This window comes from Scyliorhinus torazame, chromosome 2 (assembly GCF_047496885.1).
Source record: "Scyliorhinus torazame isolate Kashiwa2021f chromosome 2, sScyTor2.1, whole genome shotgun sequence".
Classification (NCBI taxonomy): Eukaryota; Metazoa; Chordata; class Chondrichthyes; order Carcharhiniformes; family Scyliorhinidae; genus Scyliorhinus; species Scyliorhinus torazame.
The window spans coordinates 334,794,719-334,818,532 of record NC_092708.1 but is presented as its reverse complement, the minus strand read 5'-3'; the positions used below and the strand labels follow the sequence as shown (position 1 = coordinate 334,818,532).

The window sequence follows — 23,814 nt, the reverse complement described above, 5'->3', positions numbered from 1 at the left end:
ACTCCTCTGCTGGGATGTAGGTCTGATTGGATGGAAAGGCACCAATTTCCTCCCATCGATTGGCACTGATTGTGTTTGTTCATCCTTTGCTTTTGGATAATTGAAATGTAGGAAGTTTAAAGAGGAGGGGGGCGGGGGGGGGGGTGATATCTAGTTTCCCCCAATAGGAAAACTCTCCTTTCCTTTAACAAACATTCAAAAACATACATTGTGCGGCAATAATAATGTCACCCCCACCCCACACACACACACACACTTTTCTTCGGGTCTTTCAATAATTGACATCATAACAGGAAATTAAACCCCAGCGCATGTTATCTACACTGAAGCGACCTTGTGTCATTGTCGTGGCCAGAATTTATGGTCCCTGGACGTTTATTGTGCCCTATTTCATGACACAACATCAGGTTTTGATCTCGCCTGCGCCGAAGGTCTTGTTTCATTTGCTAAAGTTTCATTTGCTAAGGCTAAATGTCCTGTCTACCGTTCTGCCATTAACTGTCAATAAAGGTTACCTTCCACCATTGTCCTGTCTGCCGACTCCACTGACTGCTCTGCCTGAGCGGTGCACAATGAGGAAATTCTTCCTAATCATAATCGAGGCTTTCTCCGTCCATGTCACATAAACGGGAGTCTCGCCACCCGAGAAACAAAAAACACGTTCTGCAAAAGGCAATGCTTCACAAGCAGGTGTACAGGTGAGGAGGCCTTTCTCACAAGGCCCACCCTGTGTGGTCTCTCCTGTTTTGCTGGTGGACTAGGGCAGGGTTGAATGATACATTTGGCCTTTATTTCCAAAACACATCACAATATTGTGTTCATCTTCACAATGAAAGAAACCGCGAGTGTCCCACATTCGATGGTAACATATTTTGATTCAGACAAGGTCCTTCTTGTACTTTTTGTAAAGATGAAAAGAAGTTCTGCATGTAGTCTGGTGCGCATTAGGAGTATGGCTGAATGCAGATCTTACTTGATAAAATACATTTCTGTAGACCTCTGAACGGGAAGCAGACTGTCTTATTTACTGCCAAAAGTGCAGGTCTACAGCAGCAAGCCAAATAACCCCTTTTTAACTGAGTGGCTTAGTCTGTTACGTTTACATAGGGTTCCAGCTGATTTTGCTTTGTTCTGAAGTTTAGCAAACCACATGTTCTTCACAAGAAGCCTTACTGTGTTGTGGTTTTAAACTATCCATTCAGCTTCTATTGAGAAAGAAGCTAAAGAGTCTATGATAATGTAAACTCCAATAATCTAGCTGTTCCTCCTAACAAAATAAAGGATGAATGGATCTCCTTTGTTTGCCATAATAATCATGGGATCTTTCAACAATGGCTTTGAAAATACCTTATACCAGCTTCCGAATCCTCTTTGGTGCTGGTGGGTGGGTATGATGGGTGGGGTGTTTTGAAGTAAGTCTGCATTCTGTCCTGACGAGCCACTGAAAAGAGCCTATTCTCCATTTTTCATTACTTGCTACGAGATTTTCAATTCATTGTCTATGATAAATTAGACAGTTAAGTCTTACAAAGACATATTCGTGTAGCCCTCAACAAAATATTGTTTCTTAAAGAAGCTCTCAAAAAAATATTAAGCTTGGGCTTAACGGGTGAAGTGAAACTTTAAAATAACTCCACTCAATTCCTTATAATGTGTACGAATATTTTTCAAATGAACAGAGTTCATAGTTTTAAAGTTCACAGTAAGTGATACTCCTGATTAGTTTAAGAATTTCAGATTTTGATAGTTTTCCTACTCTTAGATATTATAAAATAGCACCATTCCCACCCACTTTTGTCCACAATCTGTTTCTGAAGTAATGTCATAATCTACAACAGAATCAGTTGTGGGTTATAAAGGCTTATATAGTGTAATAAAGAGGGTTGGTGACAAACACAGATAAGATAGACTAGGATGAGCAAACTGGGAAACAGTTTACAATGAGGAGCTCATGCAGCTGGGTAAGGGAATTAAGTTGTACCTTTCGTTTGTCACTTGTGTGTTGCTTATTCTTGCCCACTGATTTATTTATCTGAAAAGAGAGCTAGGAGCGTCAATGTATGGCAACATCTGTCATGGTTTAGTAAAATTGTACTTTCAATAAGTAGGTTGTTCTCTATTGACCTCATGTAGGTTGTGTGATGTTGAATGAAAAGAGGAACATAGGAGTAGGCCATTCAGCCCTTCGAGCCTGCTCCGCCATTTAATACAGTCATGGGCAGCACGGCAGCATAGCGGTTAGCACAGTTGCTTCACAGCTCCAGGGTCCCAAGTTCGATTCCCGGCTGGGTCACTGTGCAGAGTATGCACGTTCTCCCCGTGTGTGCGTGGGTTTCCTCCGGGTGCTTCGGTTTCCTCCCACAGTCCAAAGATGTGCGGGTTAGGTGGATTGGCCGTGCTAAATTGCCCTTTATCCAAAAAATGTTAAGTGGGAGTTACTGGGTTACGGGGATAGGATTGATACGTGGGCTTCAGCAGGGTGCTCTTTGTAAGAGCCGGTGCAGACTCGATGGGCCGAATGGCCTCCTTCTGCACTGTAAATTCTATGATTCTATGGCTGATTATCCATTTCAATGTCTTTCTCCCACACTATCCCATATCCCTTTCTGTCATTGGTATTTAGAAATCTGTCAATCTGCTTTAAACACACTCAATGACTGAGCTTCCACAACTCTCTGTGATAGAGAATTCTAAAGAAGCACAACTCTCTGATCATAAAAAACATTCTCCTCATCTTGGTTCGAAGTGGCTTCCCCCTTATTTTAAAAGTGTGTCCCCTGGTTACAGACACCCCAACTAGGGGAAACCTGCACCTACCCGGCCTATCCCTGTATTTTGTAGATTTCAATGAGATCAGCTCTCATTCTTCAAAACTATAGAGAATACAGGCCCCGTTTCCCCAATCTCTCTTCAGAGGACAATCCTGCCATCCCAGAAACTAGTCTGGTGAACCCACTTGCACTCCCCCTATGGCAATAATATCCTTCCTAAAGTAAGGGATCAAAACTACACACAGTAATCTCGATGTCATCTAACCAATGTTCTAACCAATTGAAGTAAGACTTCGCTACTCCTGTATCCAAATCTTCTTGCCTCCGAATTGCTTGCTACACCTCCATGTTACCTTTCACTGCTTTATTGGCGAGGACACCTGTCCTTTGTACATCTACACGCTCTAATCGTTTACCATGTAAGAAATACTCTGCACACCCGTTGCTTCTACCAGAGTGGATGTTTACACATTATTTTCCATCTGCCATGATCTTGCCAAACACTGTCTGTTCAAATCCTCTTGAAGTCACTTTGCATCTTCCTCACAACGCACGTTCCCACCCAGCTTTGTGCTATTCACGAACTTGGGAATATTACAGGGATATAATTGGGATGCAAAGTTTTACATCAGTCAGCAATACCCATGCAGATTAAGTACTGAATGTCTTTTGGAACTTGCATGTTAACAATAACAACCTGTGTTCATACAGCACCTTTAATGTAATCAAAGATATTCACAGAGGCATTATACAACAAAATATGGCACCAAATCACATTGGGAGATGTTAGGGCAGATGTTAAAATGCTTGGTCAAGCAGAGACAGATTTTAAGGAATGTGTTAAAGGAGGAAAGCAAGGTGGAGAGACGAAACAATTAAAGGAGGCAAGCCCAGCGCTTAGAGCCTCGGCAGCTTAAGGCACAGCCACCAATAGTGGGAGATACTCAAGAGACCGGAATTAGAGGAGCGCCAATATCTCGAAAGGTTGTGGGGCTGGAGAAAATGACAGTGATGGGAAGGGGTGAGGCTAGGGAAGGATTTCAAAATAAGGATGAGAATTTTAGGTCAGCAAGCACAGGGGTGATCAGCGACAACATTTGGTGTGAGTTAGAACACAGACAGGAGAATTTTGGATGACCTCAGTTTCATGGAAGTTAGAACTGAGGGGCCAACCAAGGAATACACTAAAATGGTCAATTCTTGGGAAAACAAAAGCATGAATGCAGGTTACAGCAGCAGAAGAGCTGAGGCAGGGGTGGAGATAGGTGATGTTATGGAGGTGAAAATAGGCTGTCTTAATGACACGTGGATAAATGGTTGAAAGCTCATCTTGGAATCAAATATGGCACAGAGGTTGTGAACAGCCTAATATAGCCTCAATCGGTGACCAGGGAGAGGGCTGGAATAGTTGGTGAGGGAATGAAGAATGTGGCATGGACTGAAGGCAATGGCTTCAAACCTTCCAATAATAATTGGTTGTATATTTCTGCTCATCCATTACTGGGTGTTGGACAAGCTACCGATAGATAGTGAGAGGTCGAAGGAGGTGGTGGTGAGGTACAGCTTGCAATCTACAAAGACATACATTAAGCTGGTGTAGACAATACCTGCAGGAGATGCTCTCTTTCCTGAATGGACATTTAGTGTAAGCTTAACATTTTGTGCAAGGCTACAGCTCATAGAACATTGAACAAATGCAACACAAATGTTGGAGGCAGTTTCAAGTGACATGCTAATGTGGAATAAATGTACAAGCATGAGATTTGGAAGTTAGACTTGCAGCATTAAGAAAAGGGGACGGGATTCTCCGTTTCTGAGACTAAGTGTTGACACCAGCGCAGAATTCGTGGACTTTCACAACAGAAAAACCGGTACCACACCGCGACCGATTCCGCTACTATTAAGGGACATCACCCGTGCGATGTGGAACACAATCGATTCCAATGAAAAACGGTGATGGATTCACCAGGTCCGTGATTGACACTCGGGAGGCTGACAAGCTGCAGCCGCACATACACATTACATTCCCCACGCATACTCATCCCAGCCAAAAAGATGGCACTGGTTCTGCTGGAATGCGCCCATAGAGCTGATGGGTTGACTGGGGCCAGAGGGCACCCAGGGGGGGTACCTTGGGGGGGGACACATACGACCCTTGGCCCTAAGTTCACAGTGGGCTGTCAAGCATGCACAGCTGCCTGGCTGCCTTTTAAGCTGCGGCAATGTTGTTCCATGTCCGTCCACCCCAACTCCACAACCCACCTCCTGGTCACCCCCCCGGTACTCTCCCCGGCCAGCGGCACAACTGTCAGCAAACTACGGCAATGTTGGACACTGTCCATACCCCCTCTCTCTCCCTCAGCAGCCGTCACGCCGGGTTCACGATTTTTAAAAGCATAAGTGAACCGGCCCATCGGGAACTCGGCCCATCAGAGGCGGAGCATCGCAGTGTCCCCAGAGAATGCCGGGTCGGGCCTGCTACTGTTATGCAAGCAGTGTTTACTGTATGTGCATTCCGGAACGCATTGATGTCTCTGTCGAAGTGCTGGAGCATTGCGATTTGGCGTCAAATCGGCGCCTGCTGCGATTTTGGCATCGGACCCAATTCTCCCCCTAACCGCCTTTGCTGATCTCAGCGTCGGCTAACGGAGAATCCCACCCTGTATATTTAATTTGCTATATTGGAGCTTCCAAATCTATTTTTCACTAAACAATGGTTAGTTTACACATTTTGAATAGTACTTTTAATGCTTAAAATTATGACAGTTACTGTATAATGTGCATAATATGGGACATCTGAAACTGTTACTTCAGTTGTTGTGGAGCATTTACTTTTGTTGCTGACAGACAAAGTTATGTGTAGTGCTGTGAAATTTTAAAATGAATCAGATTTGGATTCCAGTGCTTTTTAGTCAGTTTGCTACTAAATAATCTTTTAATTGCAACATTTATGGGTCATGGAATTATATAGTGCAGCAATTTCACTTTTATGTATAGCTTAAAATGCTTTGAACATAAATGTGTCCCAACCTTTCTCTTTTGCAAGTCAAAAGTATTTTGCCCTCAGTTGGCATATCCAGTTAAACAGGGTATATCGAGTCAAAATCATTTCAGCCTTCACTGTATGTTTTTTACCTAAGTATCCAGAACAATAACCTGTTTGTCTAAGCACTCTAGGAGAAACGGTAATGCCATATGTAAATCCTGAAGGAAAGTTAGATGGGAAACTGCTATTATAGCATGTCACAGTTTTAGAGACAGGTGCAATTAAAGTCTTTATTAACCTTTCACCATTCGCCTTAGGCCACAGGGGGACTTAACCAAATAATATATCCTTCAGAAGTTCACATAATGAGCAGAGAATGTTTTCTTTTCAATCATTAAAGCCTAACTCACCCTTTGTATCTGGGTAGAGCATCTCATCTGAAGCTGAGATTGTACTGATTTTTTTAATCACTGAAATTGATGATATAATCCTATGGACATTATATTTAAGCACTGAATTATTAATTTCATTTTACTTTAACTTTTTGACACTTGGGCCTTTTGTAAGGCACTGTTTTGTTTCATAGAATTCATGATTCAATTTGGACTTACACGGGTAACAGAGTGCAGTGCACAAAAGGAATATTGCGTACACCCAGTTTGTTTCAAGCTTTACTTTATAGGCTAGGTAGAACTCTCAAGTATAATGCACTGTGCAGTCATTCAAAGTCTCTTGTGTAATCTGTGTCTTACATAGATTGTGCCGTGGATTCCAAACCACTTACAAGGAAATCATGAAAAGTCTTTTAAACAGTGTCATAGAAATGTCTGAGTGGTTTTAGTGGATTAATATGGCTGGTTCTCAGTTTCTATTAGTAAAGTAGTAATAATGTATTGATTAGATATGGATTGTTCAAACAAAGAACACAATGGAGTAAACTGCAATTTGTTCAAGGTATTTACAATCCATAATGTATAATTAGCTACACAGTACAATAAATGAAAAACTGCAGCATCACTTTCAACCTGCTAAAAGGATTTGATGAGTTGAATGCTTATAATTACTTTTTAACACAATTAGCACAATGTTTCAATCACATAGAAAATGAATTTATTAATGCTGAATGCAGTAGTTTAAAAGTTCACAGTTAAATAATGCCATTCAATCTAAAATGTAATTCAAAGCAAGAAGTTTCTTAGCTTTGAAGAGTAGAAGTCAGCACCCAAATGTACATTAGATTGTCTTTAACTCAGGTAGAAAAACATTCAGACTCTGTTATTCCAGGTTGTGATTCTGGCAGTTATGTCAAAGTCGGCTTTACCAGTTCCCTGCAGTGCTGACCCCATCCAATTCAGTGGAGTTAACAGAAGAACATCTAATTTGTTTGATGCCACCATGTGTACATCTCTGGCACCCACGTGCTCCTCACCTCAGTTTTAAATCTACCGCCTCTCAACCTATATCTGTGACCTCTTAGATATAGGGCGAAATTCTCCCCCAACGGCGGGATGTCCGCCGACTGGCGCCAAAGCCGGCGCCAATCAGACGGGCATCGCGCCGGCCCAAAGGTACGGAAGGCTCCGCATCTTTGGCGGCCTAGCCCCAACATTGAGGGGCTCGGCCGACGCCGGAGGGATTTCCGCCCCGCCAGCTGGCGGAAATGGCGTTTGTTTCCCCGCCAGCTGGCGCGGAAATGCGGCGCATGCGCGGGAGCGTCAGCGGCCGCTGTCAGTTTCCCAGCGCATGCGCGGGAGCGTCAGCGGCCGCTGTCAGTTTCCCGCGCATGCGCAGTGGGGAGAGTCTCTTCCGCCTCCGCCATGGTGGAGGCCGTAGCGGAGGCGGAAGGGAAAGAGTGCCCCCATGGCACAGGCCCGCCCGCGGATCAGTGGGCCCAGATCGCGGGCCAGGCCACCGTGGGGGCACCCCCCGGGGTCAGATCGCCCCACGCCCCCCCCCCCCCAGGACCCCGGAGCCCGCCCACGCCGCCTGGTCCCGCCGGTAAATACCAGGTTTGATTTACGTCGGCGGGACAGGCAATTCCTGGGCGGGACTTCGGCCCATCCGGGCCGGAGAATCCAGCGGGGGGTCCCGCCAACCGGCGCGGCCGGATTCCCGCCCCCGCCCAATCTCCGGGAGCGGAGACTTTGGCGGGGGCGGGATTCACGGCGGCCAACGGCCATGCTCCGACCCGGCGGGGGGTCGGAGAATGACGCCCATAGACTTTACAGTGCAGAAAGAGGCCATTCAGCCTATCGAGTCTGCACCGACCCAAACCTCCACCCTATACCCGTAACCCCACCTAAACCTTTTGGACACTAAGGGCAATTTATCATGGCCAATCCACCTAACCTGCACATCTTTGGACTATGGGAGGAAACCGGAGCACCCGGAGGAAACCCACGCACACACGGGGAGGATGTGCAGACTCCGCACAGACAGTGACCCAAGCCGGAATCGAACCTGGGACCCTGGAGCTGTGAAGCAACTGTGCTAATCACTGTGCTACCGTGCTATTGTTCTAGATTGTTCTAGAAATATTTGGTCTACATTTACTTTATGAATCCCTTTTTTTTATATACTCGATCAGATCCCCTTTATCCTTCTGGACTCCAGTGAGTTTAAGCCCAAAATGTTTAATCTCTCCTCATACATCAACCCCTTCAGCCCCGGAATCAATCTGGTGAACCTCCTCTGAATCGCTTCCAATGCCACCACATCCTTCCTCAAATGAGGAGACCAAAGCTGCACCCAATACTCCAGATGTGATCTCGCCAATACCCAATACAATTGCAACAATACTTCTCTACTTTATACTCCAGTCCTTTTGCAATAAATCCAAAAATCCAATTTGCCTTTTTAATTACATGCTGTACCTGCATACTGACTTTCTGCGATTCATGAACAAAGACATCCAGATCCCTCTGCCCAGACGCATTTTGAATCTGCTTTCCATTTAGATAATAATTTGCTTGATTATTTTTTCGGCCAAAATGGATAACCTCTCACTTATCCACATTAAAGTCCATCTGCCAAATTTTGGCCCAATCTCTTAGCCTATGTAAAATCTGTATCTCCTCTTCATTTCCCACCTATTTTAGCATCACCACAAATGTTGCCATGTTACATTCTGTGCCTGCTTGCAGATCATTTATATAGATTGTAAACAGTTGAGGTCCGAGGACTGACCCTCTGCTTTCTGTCAGTCAGCCAATCCTCAATCCAATCTAGTATTCTACCCCAACCCCCTGTTATCTCACCTTCTGAATCAATCTTTTATGCAGCACCTTATCAAAAGCAAGTGCCTGTTCATGGAGGAGGGTTGCCCAGTCTCCCTCTAACCCCAGATCTCAACCATGGCTTCTAAGGGGGCTGATTGACAAAGTAAATTGAAAAGGAATTGCTCATTTCTGGGGTCCAGGCTATTTTCATGGCCGGCATCCCCTGATGATGCTCCCATATGCCCATATGGGGGCCTACCAGAAAATAACTTATGCAGTCTCTTCACTTATCTTGGAGGTTCCAGTGTTACAAGAAGTCCTCTTTAAACATTACAAATCCAAACCTGCTCCACACATGCCTTTTATGTACACAGGCGTGAAACCATTTGAGGAAGTAGAAAATTGGAGGCAAAAAACGTAAAGATTTGAAAAACAAATGGATTTTCACCAATGGCTGTGGTTAATGTAAGTTTGCCACCTTGACTTTTCTGGTATGATGATAAGGATGATACACTTATTAAAGGATGGAGCTGTAGGCTGCATGCTGGAGCAGCAGTGGATGCCATGCTGGTTTAATTCTCCAAGCAGCTCAGCTTGTGGCTGAGCCATGCTGTACACAGATGGGCTGAACTTAGTCACCATAGCCATATTTGCTGGGTGTGGGGGGAGGTGGAGTGAAAGGAGTGCGATAAATAGGAGACATATAATTGTTCATGTAGGCTGTTGGACATCAGCACACTTGTTGTTCTGGCTTCCAGCCCTTCATTTCATTGTGGATGAATCTATTTTGAGTGGTGGTGGTGGGAGTAGGAAAAGTGGATGCAGTGAGGATATGGAAATGAAGCCCTAACAAAACGTATCCTTTGTTGGGAGGCTACGTGCAGGTGGGAAAAGGAATACATTTTATCAAATGGGACTTCTGTCCTGAGAGAAGTAAAAGCATAAAAACACTTTCCTGGTGTGGCCACCTGATTGAACAGGTTCCATCTATTGGTGGTTAACTTCAATTGTTTGCTCATTTAAATTGATTACAAATGACAGCGAGTTGGGATCCCTGCCCCATCAACCATTTAAAACATTTGCTGCTCGAGATGGAATAATCCTGGCATAATGAGGAAAACGTCCTTCGCTGAGGAATAATGTAGCTTTAACTTACATTCATGCAAAATCGCACGTAATTGTTAAATTATGACAATCTAAAGATAAAGCTCCTAATATGCAGGTCAGTGTATCAGGTTCCTAATCATGGTGTCCAATCACCTTGTAATCTCTTTACACCCGTTAAGCAAGTGCTTGAGGCACTAGACATCGAATTTCATGCTGGAGTTCTGCACTTTATAAACTGCAGCAACCTATAACCTTTTGTATTCTTATTGGTAGCCCAGTGACCTTTTCCAAACTCGCTTTTGCATTCAAGTACAGTGTAGGATTTCAAAACCCTGACCAGAAGCAAAATAAAGAGAAGGGAATTTTGGAGGCTGAAGGTGGTCTTGAGATTAGGACAACTAACTCACATCAATCTGGCACAATGGAACGGTGAAATGTGAGCTCAAATAGTAAAACGTGTCCATGGCAAAGCGATACTGTTTCCTAATGATTCTGCATGGTCATTACCCATAGACTATGCTGGCACTGAGAAATGTGTACCTTGTTGAGATCTCAAAAGTCTTGCTAGTCTCTGTGTTTAGTAAAGCCACAGAAGGTACTTAAAAAATGTATAATAATAATCATAATTTTTATTAGATGTCACAAGTAGGCTTACATTAAGACTGCAATGAAGTAACTGTGAAAATCCCCTAGTTGCCACACTCTGGGTATACTGAGGGAGAATTCAGAATGTCCAATTCACCTAACAAGCACGTCTTTCGGGACTTGTGGGAGGAAACCGGAGCACCTGGAGGAAATCCACGCAGACACGGGGAGAATGTGCAGACTACGACAGACAGTGACCCAAGCGGGAATCGGACCCGGGACCCTGGCGCTCTGAGGCAAAAGTGCTAACCACTGTGCTACCATGCCGCCCATACATTGTACCCAACATTATTAAAAATAAAGCCAAGAAGAATTTTTCCACAAATTCTTCCCTTTTATGCGGATAGATCCACTGTCGGGACCCCTATAAAGAGGCATGTGAATGGGCTGAGTTAAGCAATCACCAATAAGAGACAATCCACATCATCTTTAATTCAGTTCCTTACTCTGTCAGATTTAGGAAATCTACCAGCCAATTTCACAAATGACATAATCAGCACGGAGTGTTGACATTCAAATATCTGCTTTTTAATTGAGCAGAATTAACAGAAAAGATTACGAAACATGATGTTCACAGTTAGATCGCTCTTGAAATGAAATGAAAATCGCTTCTTGTCACAAGTAGGTTTCAAATGAAGTTGCTGTGAAAAGCCCCTAGTCGCCACATTCCGGCGCCTGTTCGGGGAGGCTGTTACGGGAATTGAACCGTGCTGCTGGCCTGCCTTGGTCTGCTTTCAAAGCCAGCGATTTAGCCCTGTGCTAAACAGCCCCTCTTGTAAAAGTATCTGATTATTAAACTGCATCGATGACAATGCTGATTATTTACACAGAAAACTCAAACAGGGTGGTTTACAAATTTATTTCCACTATGCAATTTATTTGTAATTTATCTTTTTTTGTGCTTTGGACCTCTCCATTTTTATTTTGGGGTTTATTACATGATCTGCAAACAGGGGTTATGCTTCTGCAAGGAATGACCAATTCTCACATTTCACCATTTCTTTTCCCCTTGCTGGCTTTAAACTGTTGCCATGGCTACCCTCGAGGGTAAATTCTCGATCTGATACTATTATACTGCCCAAATACCTGTTCCTAGTTTGTGCTGAGCTCGCTGGCCACAGCTGGAGCTCTGTAATTGGTCTCAATGCCTATAGAGTGGGAAGGAAAACAATTCAGCTTGCACTTCAATTCCTGGTCACTACTCAGCGTTCCCTGTAAGAAAGTTCCTATGCATTGATTAACACATGTATATTCAGACTCCTTTTCTCATATGGTCAACAACTCATCATAATCCTCTTCCTCCACCCTCATCCCAATCATCAACTGCTGGGACCTCATGGGTTCTTCATCAACAAAATTAAGGCTACCTGTGTAGCAACCTTCATCATATTCCCTTCACCACCTGATTCCTCGCTCTGCAAATTTGTACACAGCAAGATCCCAAAGAGTAAATAAATGGGCAGAAAATCTTTATTGGAGATGTTAGTTGAGGGATAAGTATTGGGTAGGACATTGGGCAGACTCTGCTGCTCTTTGTTGAATAATGCCAAGGAATATTTTAAAACTCCCAAAGGGGACAGCTAGGGTTTTGGTTCAAAGTCTCATCCAATCAAAGACATTTCTGACAGTGCAGCACTCCCTCAGGACTCTTCTGAAGTGTTCAGCCTAGATTATGTGCTCAAATCTCTGGAGAGGTGCGAGGGCTACCACTGAGCTGTGTCTGACACCATCTACTTAATAACTATGGTTACTTTTCACGAACATCCAGGAACACAGCTTGCACTTGCCTAAGTTGCCTAAAGAAAAGCAAGCTGTCAAACCATTGACAATAATTTCTAAAATGGTCTCTCTGTCAGATAACTGAAGGGGGAATAAAGCTAGTTATTTTTTTTGTTGGCATCTCCCATCCAAAAAGCAAATGACTACAGCAGCATAATGCTGGGACAGGGTGAAAAAGAATATCCAAACATTAATGGTTGGTAGAACAGTACAACTTTCTATTGTGAATTGAGATCAGCGTTAAAACATTTGCAGCTTTACATTTCTACAGTTAAAACACGCACAGTTGGGCTTGCATCTGTATATGGGTGAGCATCTTTATACTCTACTGTGCATCCTATTTAAATATTTAAGCGGAGAGTCCTTTAAAAAATAATTTGACAGTCGCATAAATAAATTAATTAAAAATACAGCTGTGCTCCTGCATTCTTCACCAGTGAAGCACCCTAGATAATTCAGCTTGCAGATAAAACATGTTATAAAATGGAGAAGTGTTAGAAACATGTAGTGGTTAAGCCATTATTTGAAATGGAAAGATGGGTGCACATAAATCTTTATATCAGACGTCTGTGCACTTGAGCTGCTCTGCTTTGCGTGGCAGCATTCTCTGCATTCTGGAATTGTTCATTGTGTGTGAAGTTGATTCTGACACCCATTGTACAAAAGCAAGACAGAAGCAGGGTCAGATCCAGAAGTGATTGAAAAAGGGAAGCATTTTTCTTTCCTTCCACCACAAGAAGGGGCAGCGCGGTAGCATAGCGGTTAGCGCAATTGCTTCACAGCTCCAGGGTCCCAGGTTCGATTCCCGGCTGGGTCACTGTCTGTGCGGAGTCTGCACGTTCTCCCCGTGTGTGCGTGGGTTTCCTCCGGGTGCTCCGGTTTCCTCCCACAGTCCAAAGATGTGCAGGTTAGGTGGATTGGCCATGCTAAATTGCCCTTAGTGTTGGTTGAGTGGGGTTACTGGGTTATGGGGATAGGGTGGTGTGGGCTTGGGTAGGGTGCTCTTTCCAAGAGCCGGTGCAGACTCGATGGGCCGAATGGCCTCCTTCTGCACTGTAAATTCTATGAAAAAAAAATTCTATGAAGATAGCCCAGAATCCAAACCTGTCCCCTACCTTGTGTAGGCAGGTGATCTCCGCACTGAGTGACTTTCTGCTGCTTCCCACCAATTTCCCAATTGGATGTAGCTGCTGGCCAGCCGGTCCTGGGGTTGAAATTTTCCGGCCCTGATTTCTACAGCACCAGGTTGCTTTCCAATTCCAATTAATGGGCAGCACGGTAGCACAAGTGGATAGCACTGTGGCTTCACAGCACCAGGGTCCCAGGTTCGATTCCAGGCTTGGGTCACTGTCTGTGCGGAGTTTGCACGTTCTCCCTGTGTCTGCGTGGGTTTCCTCCGGGTGCACCAGTTTCCTCCCACAGTCCAAAGACGTGCAGGTGAGGTGGGTTGGCCATGCTAAATTGGTCTTAGTGTCCAAAAAGGTTAGGAGGAGTTACGGGGATAGGGTGGAACTGAGGCTTAAGTGGGTCGGTGCAGACTCGATGGGCCGAATGGCCTCCTTCTGCACTGTATGTTCTATGTTAATTCAACCACCTAAAACCTGCCCAGCGTTAAAATCAGGACCATAACATTTTCCCTCTCTTCTGGGGATGGTTATCTTCTGTTACTGATTAGCTAACTGGCTTTCACTTCCGGGTCTGAGGTAAAATTGCAGTTGGGTTGAGATGCTGTAATGTTGCCGTTTCCTGTGAAGCTTTACCTAGCTTGAGTTGTCACATTTAGGAGAGGCAGGGCTAAGGTGAACAACATGTCAAGGGGGAGTGGGCAGGGAACAAAGCGGTAGAACAATTTAATTTCTATCAAATCTTTTTGCCTTGCTTGTAGAATCCTCCCCTAAACAACCTTCAAACATTAAAATCATCTACGTTGGCATTTGACAGTAGATCTTGGTAATAAAAAAAATCATAGAAATTATAAGAATATGCCCGGCAACTATAGGCTCAACAATAACCTCAGCAGCGGGGAAACTTTTAGACACAATAACTGGGGACAAAAATTAAAGTCACTGGGACAAATATGGGTAATTAACAAAAGCCAACGTGGATTTGTTAAGGGCAAATCATGTTGCTCTAACTTCACTGAGTTTTTTGATGAGGTAACAGAGAGACTCAAAGAGGGTAATGTGGTTGTCGTGGTGTACACGGACTTCCAAAAGGTGTTTGATAAAGTGCCACATATCAGGCTTGGCAGCAAAGTTGAAGCCTTTGAAATAAAAGGGACAGTGGGAGCATGGGTATGAAACTGGCTGAGTGACAGGAAACAGAGTGTCTGGTGAACAGTTGCTTTTCAGACTGGGGGAAGCTATATGGTGCAGTTTCCCACAGGTTGGTATTAGGATCAATGCTCTTTTTCATTTACATTAATCATTTAGACTTGGGTCTGCGGGGCAAAATTTCGAAATTTGAAGATAACACAAAACTAAAAAGTATTGTGAACTGTGAAGAGGGTAGAGAAAGACTTCTGGAGGCATATGCAGGCTGGTGGAATAAGTAGACATGTGGCAGATGACATTGAATGAAGAGATTGTAAAATGATGGATAGTGTTAGGAAAAATGGAAACAAGCAATATAAAAGCAAAGATACAATTCTAAAGGGGGTGCAAAAGCAGACTGAGCTGGGGCTCTACATGGACAAATCATTGAAACTGGCAGGGCAGGTTGAGAAAGCAATTAACAAGGTATATGGGATCCTGAGATTTATAAATAGTGGCTTAATCGATAAAAGTAAGGGCATTATGGTGAACCTTTATCAAACATGGGTGGAATTCTCTGAAAATGGGGCAATGTCCCCACACTGCGTGAAAACGGGCACAAATCACTCTGGACTTTCCTGGAGAAAGTCCTGAGTGATTCTCTGTTTTGAAGGGGGCTTGCAGCACCCCGGAGTAGTCCACGCAGCTCCGGCTGCCGATATGGGGCCCTGCACTTCTGGCCGCGGGTCCGCGCATGCGCGGGACGGCCACCTGCGGTGGTAGCCCCACGCAACATGGTGGACCTATACAACGGGCCAGCCCCAACAATATAGCCCCCCCGCCCAGATCGTGCTCGCCTGCCGATCGGTGGCCCCCGATCGCGAGCCTGGCCGTCCTGGAGGTGTCCCCCCCCGGTGACGGATCCCCTCGCAGTCGGTTCGCAGCCGCCACTCCGAGCTCCCGCCGGGTGGAACCATGAGTGAACCACGCCGGCGGGAACTCGGTCAGCTGCCAGCTGAGAATCACCGCAGTCCCCTCTTTCAATGGCCCCCAACTGGCGCCGCATCGATCGCGCGCGCGCGACCGCCGGCGATTCTCCGATCCACGGAGAATTGTGGGAAATCGTCGGACCCGATCATGCCCATGGTCTCAGCTGCAGTATCGTGTGCAATTATGAGCACCACTCTTCGGGAAGGATGTGGAGGGATTAGAGAATCAGCTGGAAAGATCTCAAAGGATGTTTCCAGGGATGAGGGACTTGAGTTACAAGGATAAATTAGAGAAGCTGGGGCTGTTCCTCTGATGAAAAAGAAAGTTGAAAGGAGATTTGATAGAGGTGTTCAAGATCAGAAGATATGCAGACAGAGCAGACAGAGAGAAACAGTTTCCATTGGTGTAGCAGTTGAGAACCAGAAGACACTGATTTACAGTAAATGGTAAAAGAACCAACATTGACATGAGGAAAAAAATCTTTAAGCTATGAGTGGTTAGGATTTGGTAGACTGCCAGAGAATCTGGGGGGTACAGATTCAAAAGGGAACTGGATATTTACCTGAGTAGTGAAAACTTACAGGGCTGTGGTGAAAAGTCAGGGGTGTGGCACTAGCTGAGTTGCTCTTGCAGAAAGCCAGCATGGAGATGACAGGCTGAATGGCCTCTTTCTGTGCTGTAACCATTCTATGATCCTATATTCATACAGCATCTCCAGGACTAAAGCACAACAACATAGTTCATGTTTTCAGTAAGTGAAGTTTCTAGGTCCCTTTAAAGACAATTTGGTCACTACCCAAACAGCACAATGCCAAATATTAAGTGGGCGGTGAGTCAGACATTTGACCCTATGTGTGGCGATCTCTGCAAACAATTACTCCTCTGTCTGCCCTGCATCACATGAGTGATAACTGGTTTGCCATGGCAACAGCTCTTGAAGTCAGCATTTGGCAATAAAAGGGATAGGATACATGTTTTTTTCATTGTCAAGTGTCATCAAATAATTCCAGTAAAGTCTGCTTGGGAAGGAGTGATCCATATTTAAGTTGACCTTTAATGCAGCTGATAGTGGTTGGGCAAGAAATTGGGCTCATTAGCCCTTGTTTTTTGGGTACTTTGAGTGCCATTGAGAGCTCCAAAATAGTGCCTGCAGCATATGCCAGATTGGTGAGGGCATTCGTGTGCACAGTAAATGTTTCTGGCTGTATGGAAAACAGGCAGATCATGACATCAGTCAATGTGCAACACATAATTTGACTCCATTGGTGGCGTTTTGGAGCTCAATGCGCCAGCTAGTGCCATCTCATATATGCGTAGCTGAAAATATGCAGCAGCAGAAAGGACCCTCCACGAATTCTATTTAATGGGCTCGTCAACTACTTTCAGGTTAGGTTCTGGTGGATTTCTTCTGGCCATTGTTACAATTCTACAATAGTGCAATGGTGTTTTTGTTTCAAGTTGACAAAGATCACAGGGAGCAAATGGCAAGTGCTAAAGTACTTTGTGTTGACTTCATGACCTTGGCACAATTTAGTGCTTCCAGACATGGGGTACAGGATGACAAAGAGAATGACTAAGGTCATAGAGGCCTGATAGAAAAAGGTAAGTTGTTGAAAGAGGGTGGAGGGGGGATGGGAAGAAGGCCTCTCAGCTGGAGGCCATATCTGCTCAGGCTGTTCAGGCAGCAGTTCTCCAACTTGACGCTCAGCAAGAAACAATGAGTGAGATATCTCCGCTTCAGTAAGGATGCCCTCACTGAAATCTGCCACAGCTGCAACCTCAGAGCAAAGCAAGTAATGCCTGTGACTGTGAAGGTGACCTTAGTCATGAACATCAAAAGATCTGGCTCTAATAATTGCAACATTTCTTTGACTCTACAAGGACATCTTCCAATACTGTCATGGACAGATGATCTGCAGCAGGTAGGTTGGTGAGGATGAGGTCAAGTATGTTTTTCCCTCTTGTTGGTTTCCTCACCACCTGTTGCAGTCCCAGTCTAGCAGCTATGTCCTTTAGGACCCGGCCAGCTCGGTCTGTGGTGGTACTACCGAGTTTGCCATCCAATGTGGCGTAAAGGAGGTCACTGACACTTTCCATTCAAAGAGGACTAAGTCTATTTAATCCTCTCTTCCCATATGGATGGAGTGAGCTTGCAGCTTCATGGGGATTGTTGCCTTCCTCGTGTGAGGGATGTCATTGACTCCCTGCACAACATTCTGTCCTGTACTCAACAAGGGCTATCTGCTAGTGATATGTCTCATGACTCTGGCGCATTGCCTATGCAAACGTGGGTAGCACGCATACAATGAATGACACACAAAATGTGATAGTGCAGATCACTGGCAGTCTGAAAGAATGATTCCACTGCCTTGATCACTCTATAGTTGCTCTGCAGTACTTAGCAGAGTGACAATCTGCTGCTTGCTGCACATCTCACATCATGAAGAGACCACCACTTTCCACCAGCTACACATTGAACAGCTAAGGACAGGAACCTTGAGTTGAGGAAGGAAGAGAAAGTGAGAAGACAACCTAAATGGGTCCCGTATGGCTAGGCTGTCCATGAACAATTCACCCAAGTATGATACCAATGACCGTGGCAATAACTACAATTTGAATTCCTCCCATTCAGCAACAATCCCAATTCCCCCATTTAGCAACAACGCCAATTCCCCACTCAGCAACCATCCTTTTTTTTCAATTTAGAGTGCCCAATTTCTTTTCCAATTTAAGGTTCAATTTAGCGTGACCAATCCACCTACCCTGCACATCTTTTTGGGCTGTGGGGTGAGACCCATTCAGACACAGGGAGAATGTGCAATCTCTACTCAGCAACAATCTTGATTGCAATTGTAAAAATTTTATTCTGATTGACAGCTGCTGGCCACTTCAAAAATGCAAAGTGCAATTATCATTATTTAAGTAGCCAGCAGCTGTCAATAAGACATGAGTGTTTCTAAACATTGGTTGTGATCAATGTGTGTATTCAGATGCATTCAAGCCTGAAGGGAAATATAAATAAACAAACCTCCTACCTGCTCTGTTGAAGCTGTCAATCAAAGGCTAGTTAAAGGTACTGCACTATCAAATGAAATGAATACAACCATTTCAAAGGATCTCAGGGGATTTCAAAGCTTTTCAAGAAGGCTCAGGCAGCTCAGAAAGCAGCAGTGTTAAATGAAGGAGCTGATGGAGCAGACGCGAAGGAAGGGAAAGTCCTTGAGGCTTGAATCTTCAATGAACTATCCGATCTGCTCATCAGCTATCAGTAGAGCAGTTCAGAGTGAGAAGGCACTTCAAGGTTTAAACCGTTCACAGTCAAGGATGATGATTTTAAACAGAGAGTTGCCTGAGATCACCATGCCAAGAATGATCTTCAGATTTCCCAGGGCTAGCAGGGGCAGTCCAGACATGGGATCTTCATACTGAGGGAGGGTCTTGAGGTCAACCCGAGCTCCAACCCAACCCCAGGACCCTTGGGAGGGACTCTCCTTCTGCAGCCTGGCAATGGCAGAGAGGCACGTTGGAAATGGATTTACCTTCTTGAACTGCCTCGGGTTCCATTGCGCCAGGCCAGGGGGTCAGTGCCATGGTGACAGGCAATACCAATGGGTGGGGCCTGAATGGGATGTCTGGGGGGTGGATCTGAGGGGAGCATTGAGGGGTTGCTGTGGAGGGGGGGGGGCTGGGCAATGGCTGAGGGGGGGCTGTGGGATGGTTGAGGGGAGGGTTGGGTGGGTCGGGTCACCCTCATGCTTGCGTGGAGTGGAAGAGGGTGGCCCGTTATTTCCATAGTAAGGGGTGGATGCCCTTTTTGCTGAGGGATTGGTCATGTTCTCCTTGTCAGCAAGGGGTCAACACTTGTGTTTTGGGGGGCTTGTATATGAATGCTGGGATCAGGGTGCCCGTTCAAAATGGCAGCCCAAGATTGGTAAGGGCAGTCTGGCTGGCATGCTCACCACTTTGCTTAATTTAACATGGTGGAATCCCACCTCGGCAATGATCCTAGTGACAGTGAGGACCACTCCGGTTTTCCAGCTGGAGGGAGCACTTAGTCCCGAATCTGGAGATGCGCAAATGTGGTTTTGAGATATGCTTATACAAAATTAATCAACTAAATCAGTTTGTTGGGGCACCAGCGAGGTGTCAAGGAGGGACAGTAAACTAGAGAGAAATTGGAGGTAAGGGTGGCTGGGATAAGACATTCTCACTATTGCATGAGACTATGATCTTCTGGGGCAAGTGATGTTGAGTCACATCTTTTGTGCAAAGCAAAATGTTAAAGTATGGCAAAATTCAAGCACTGACAAAAAAGATCAGAGGGTTCAAAGGTAACACTAAATTTTGTGAAGCTGCATATAACTTAAGGTAATCACAGGCTAAAAACTAAGAAGAAACCTAGGGCGCAATTCTCCGGCCTTGTTAGGCTCTCGCTCAAGTGAAATGAGGCCGGTGAATAGCTGGAGAGGCCAAAAACGAGAACCGCGCCAGGCACCAAACAATTTGCGATGCAACTGGCCTGTTTCCATCGGCGGAATCAGGATCTCGTGTGGCGTGGCGAAAAACCAATCATCACCACACCAGCCCAATTTCCATACAATTAACGAGACCCACCCCAGAACCAACGGCCTCCCGTCATTCAGCGGCCTCCCCAACAAGTGGTCATGCTGGGGAGTACTCCTTTTGAAAAACATGAACCTGGAGGAAGGGCTTTGGTGGGGAACCGAAGAGGGAAGGAGCCAACTCCGCTTACGCAAAGAGCCTCGGGGTGCTGGGCCTCCCACCCCAGTGCTCATTGTGGGTGGGGGACCCCTGGTTCGGGGTGGGGGACCCTCTGCAGGCGTGAGCCGCCATGGGAGGGTGGGGAGGTGCGCTGGGGCGGGGGGGGGAAACCAGAGGGCAACCGCTCATGGCACCACCATGCCAACCCCTGGAGCATGTGTACCCATTCCTGGGGCAACCCTTGTCCCTGCCTGTCTGACCCACCGACCACCCATAACCCCCATCGACTGCCGAGGCCTCTGGCTGTGCGGCTGAAGGCCAACGATAATAGGGAATTGGCAATCATGGTTAAGTGAACACATCACAGAACCCAAGTGGATTCCCGTGGTTGGGCCATGCAGCATCTGGGAGTCATTGCCTAGCATCCCAATCACACCTTGCTGCCTGGACACTGTGCTTGAACACTGTGGGAGGCAACAGCACACACTCGCCAGCCAACATCTGAACACCCAGGGGATGGGTCACAGCTCTGAGGACATATCCATGGCTGGAGGGTGTGTGGTGAGGGGGAGATGCCTGGAGAGATGGGCTGAGGGTTCAGGGGTCAGCCCACATTGCGGAAGAAGATGACAGAGGCATCATACCGGTTGTGCACAAAGGTGTTTATTGTGTTTGACAATTCCCCACCCTCCTGATGGTGCTGTCCTCTCCCCCACCTCCACCCCTAGCCCCCTCACCACCCCCCCACCCCCTCCCTCCTCCCCTGGTGCCCTCAGTGATCCTCGATGTGCATGGCCCTCCTAACTCTACCACTACGTCTAGGTGTGTCCCCGGGATGCACATCTGAAGTGGAGGCAGCCAACTGCTTACCTTGTCCCGTGGTCTTTGATGTCCATGACTGGTGCCCTCTGGGGCCAGGGAGATGTGGCTCACTTGTCGTCAGCACATGCACAGCATTGCCGCCCTGTCCCGTGTGCTGACTGTGAGTCGCGGCCTCATCTGAGGGGTGGAACGCGGGGGAGCTGATGGCCATCATGCCCATTGCATGGGTCCGGGTTGGCACCCAATGCCCCCTCCTCCTGGTTGGTGCCCATAGGGCCCTGGGGGCTGCCTTGGGATGGAGGAGCAGCTGGTTCGAGCCCTGGCTGCCCTTGCATCGTCTGGCTCTGCCAGCCCTGCCGGTTCCCCATGGTCTGCACCATCGTGTCGATGCCCTCAGCAAAGCTCCTCAGTGACTGGAACATGCTCTGCAGCGCCTCAGCAATGCCCACCTGCGATGGGACAGTGCGGCAATGCTGTGCATATGCTACCAACAAGTGACCCACATCTCTGGCCCCAGAGGACACCGACCATGGGCATCGAAGGCCATGGGACAAGGTAAGCAGCTGGCTTCCTCTACCTCAGATGTGCATCCTCGGCCATTCCCATCTGAGAACGGGACATGTCCCGCAGAGCTTCATCAAGGCCAACCTAATACTGGGTGACATCCCCCACCGAGACGGACATTCTGTTGAGACCCTCAGCCATGGCCGTCACTGACTGAGCGACGCCTTGGACACCTTCACCAATGGTGCTGACATTGTGCACCAGGCTCTCCACTAGCAGTGTTGACCTCGGTGCCACGCATTGCCGGCGACATGTCATAGTCCTGTGCCCGTAGCCTCTGGGACTCCTCCAATCAGCTATGGATCTGCTGGAGTGTCGCTAACATCTCTCTAGCCATAGGACAGCCAGTGCTGCCTGGGACGAGGTGGCAGCGGCAGTAGCTCGGGGAGTGTGATCATAGTGGCCTCCAGTGCAGGAAGAAGGTCAATGACCTACACCAGGCAGCACGAGTGAATAGACACCAATGCCCCCTCCCAACCATCCACCTCCCACCCGAGACCTCTCCCCCCACCCCTGACATTTCCATTAGCTCCGGGTAATCCTGCTGCACAGGCTCAGCATCAGGCTGGGACCCAGCTGGGTCCTGGAATCCAGCAGACCTCCGCCTGCTGTCTCGTCTGGGGGTTCCTGCCTCCACCTGATGTACATCTGTAGCAGTGTGGTGATCCAAAGGTTGTGCCCCAGAAGCCTGACAACTAACATTTCTCACCGAGGTCCGTGCATCTGCGCTGGTGGAGGGTGGGGATGACAGCTGTGCCGCCACTATCACAGTGGCATCCTCGGAGCTCTCCTCAGAGGTAGTTTCCTGGGAAGCTGGAGAGGGGGCCGCCCGGGATGGGCCAGTGCCATCGGCTGCTGGACCTGCGGGAGAATGGACGTGTGGTCAATGGGAGGGATGGGTCAGTCAGTAAGGCAATAACAACTCACGTTTGACAGGTCCACTGGGTTGAGCACCGTGGTTCCTCACCTCTGCAGCATCAGCCAGCCTCCACGTTGTTGGCCGTTCTGTCCTCGGCCACACCGGTCACCTCCAGGGCCCGCTCCTCGAAGGTGGTGAGGATCCTGATGTCTGGCACACCACCGCCAGTCTGGGCCCTCTCCCAGCGATTGTGGGAGAGCTTTTCCTGAGGAGACACAGAGAGGGCATCGTTAGCCACAAGCGTGGTTCAGTGGTTGATGGGGGTGGTGTGAAAGAGAGTTTGGGGATGTTGAAGGGGGAGAGGTGGAGAAAGGGTTGGGAAGGGGGGATGAGGGGGGAGGAGAGGTAGACACTGCCATGGGGGTGGGGGAAGAGGGCTCGGGTGGGAGGTGGATGGTTGGGAGGTGGCATTGGTGTCTATTCACTCGTGCTGCCTGGTGTAGGTCATTGACCTTCTTCCTGCACTGGAGCCACTATGATCACACTCCCCGAGCTACTGCCGCTGCCACCTCGTCCCAGGCAGCACTGGCTGCCCTATGGCTAACCCTCCAGGACCCTTTGGGGAACAGGACATTCCTTCTGGCCTCCACAGTGTCTAGCAGCCTTCCCAGATCAGCGTCCCCCAATCTTGGGGCTGGTCTCCTCAGCGCCATTGTTGCGAGCTGGCTGGGGTTGGCTGAGCAAGTGCTGCTTAAGTGCTGTTCGACCTTGTTAGCGGGGAGCTGGCGAGCGCGGTCCTGACGAATCATTGCCTTCATTTGTGGCAAGAAGCCCATGAGGCCTTGTTAAGTGGGCCAATTAGCATTGAACAGCGTTGCTGGCCTCGCTGAGCTGAGCACCTGGAAGCCCGAGGCAATTCCCCTCACTACAACACTTAGAAATCTTTCTGGAGAATCGCGCCCTCAATGAAGTCTTCATCAGAATTGTCCGGAGAACTTCTGATAATATTTTAAAATCACTCATCTCATGCCTTTTACGTGTAATCTGACCCACTTCATTGTGTTGCTGTGACATTCTGCCTATACATTGCCTCAGAGTA

The 23,814-nt window shown here is 47.0% G+C and overlaps 1 protein-coding gene across 4 annotated transcripts in view; it reads left to right on the top strand.

The window, feature by feature from the left end:
* kif26ab (kinesin family member 26Ab) overlaps positions 1-23,814 on the top strand; it is a 287,692-nt gene that overhangs the window by 5,738 nt on the left and 258,140 nt on the right. The window lies entirely within an intron of this gene.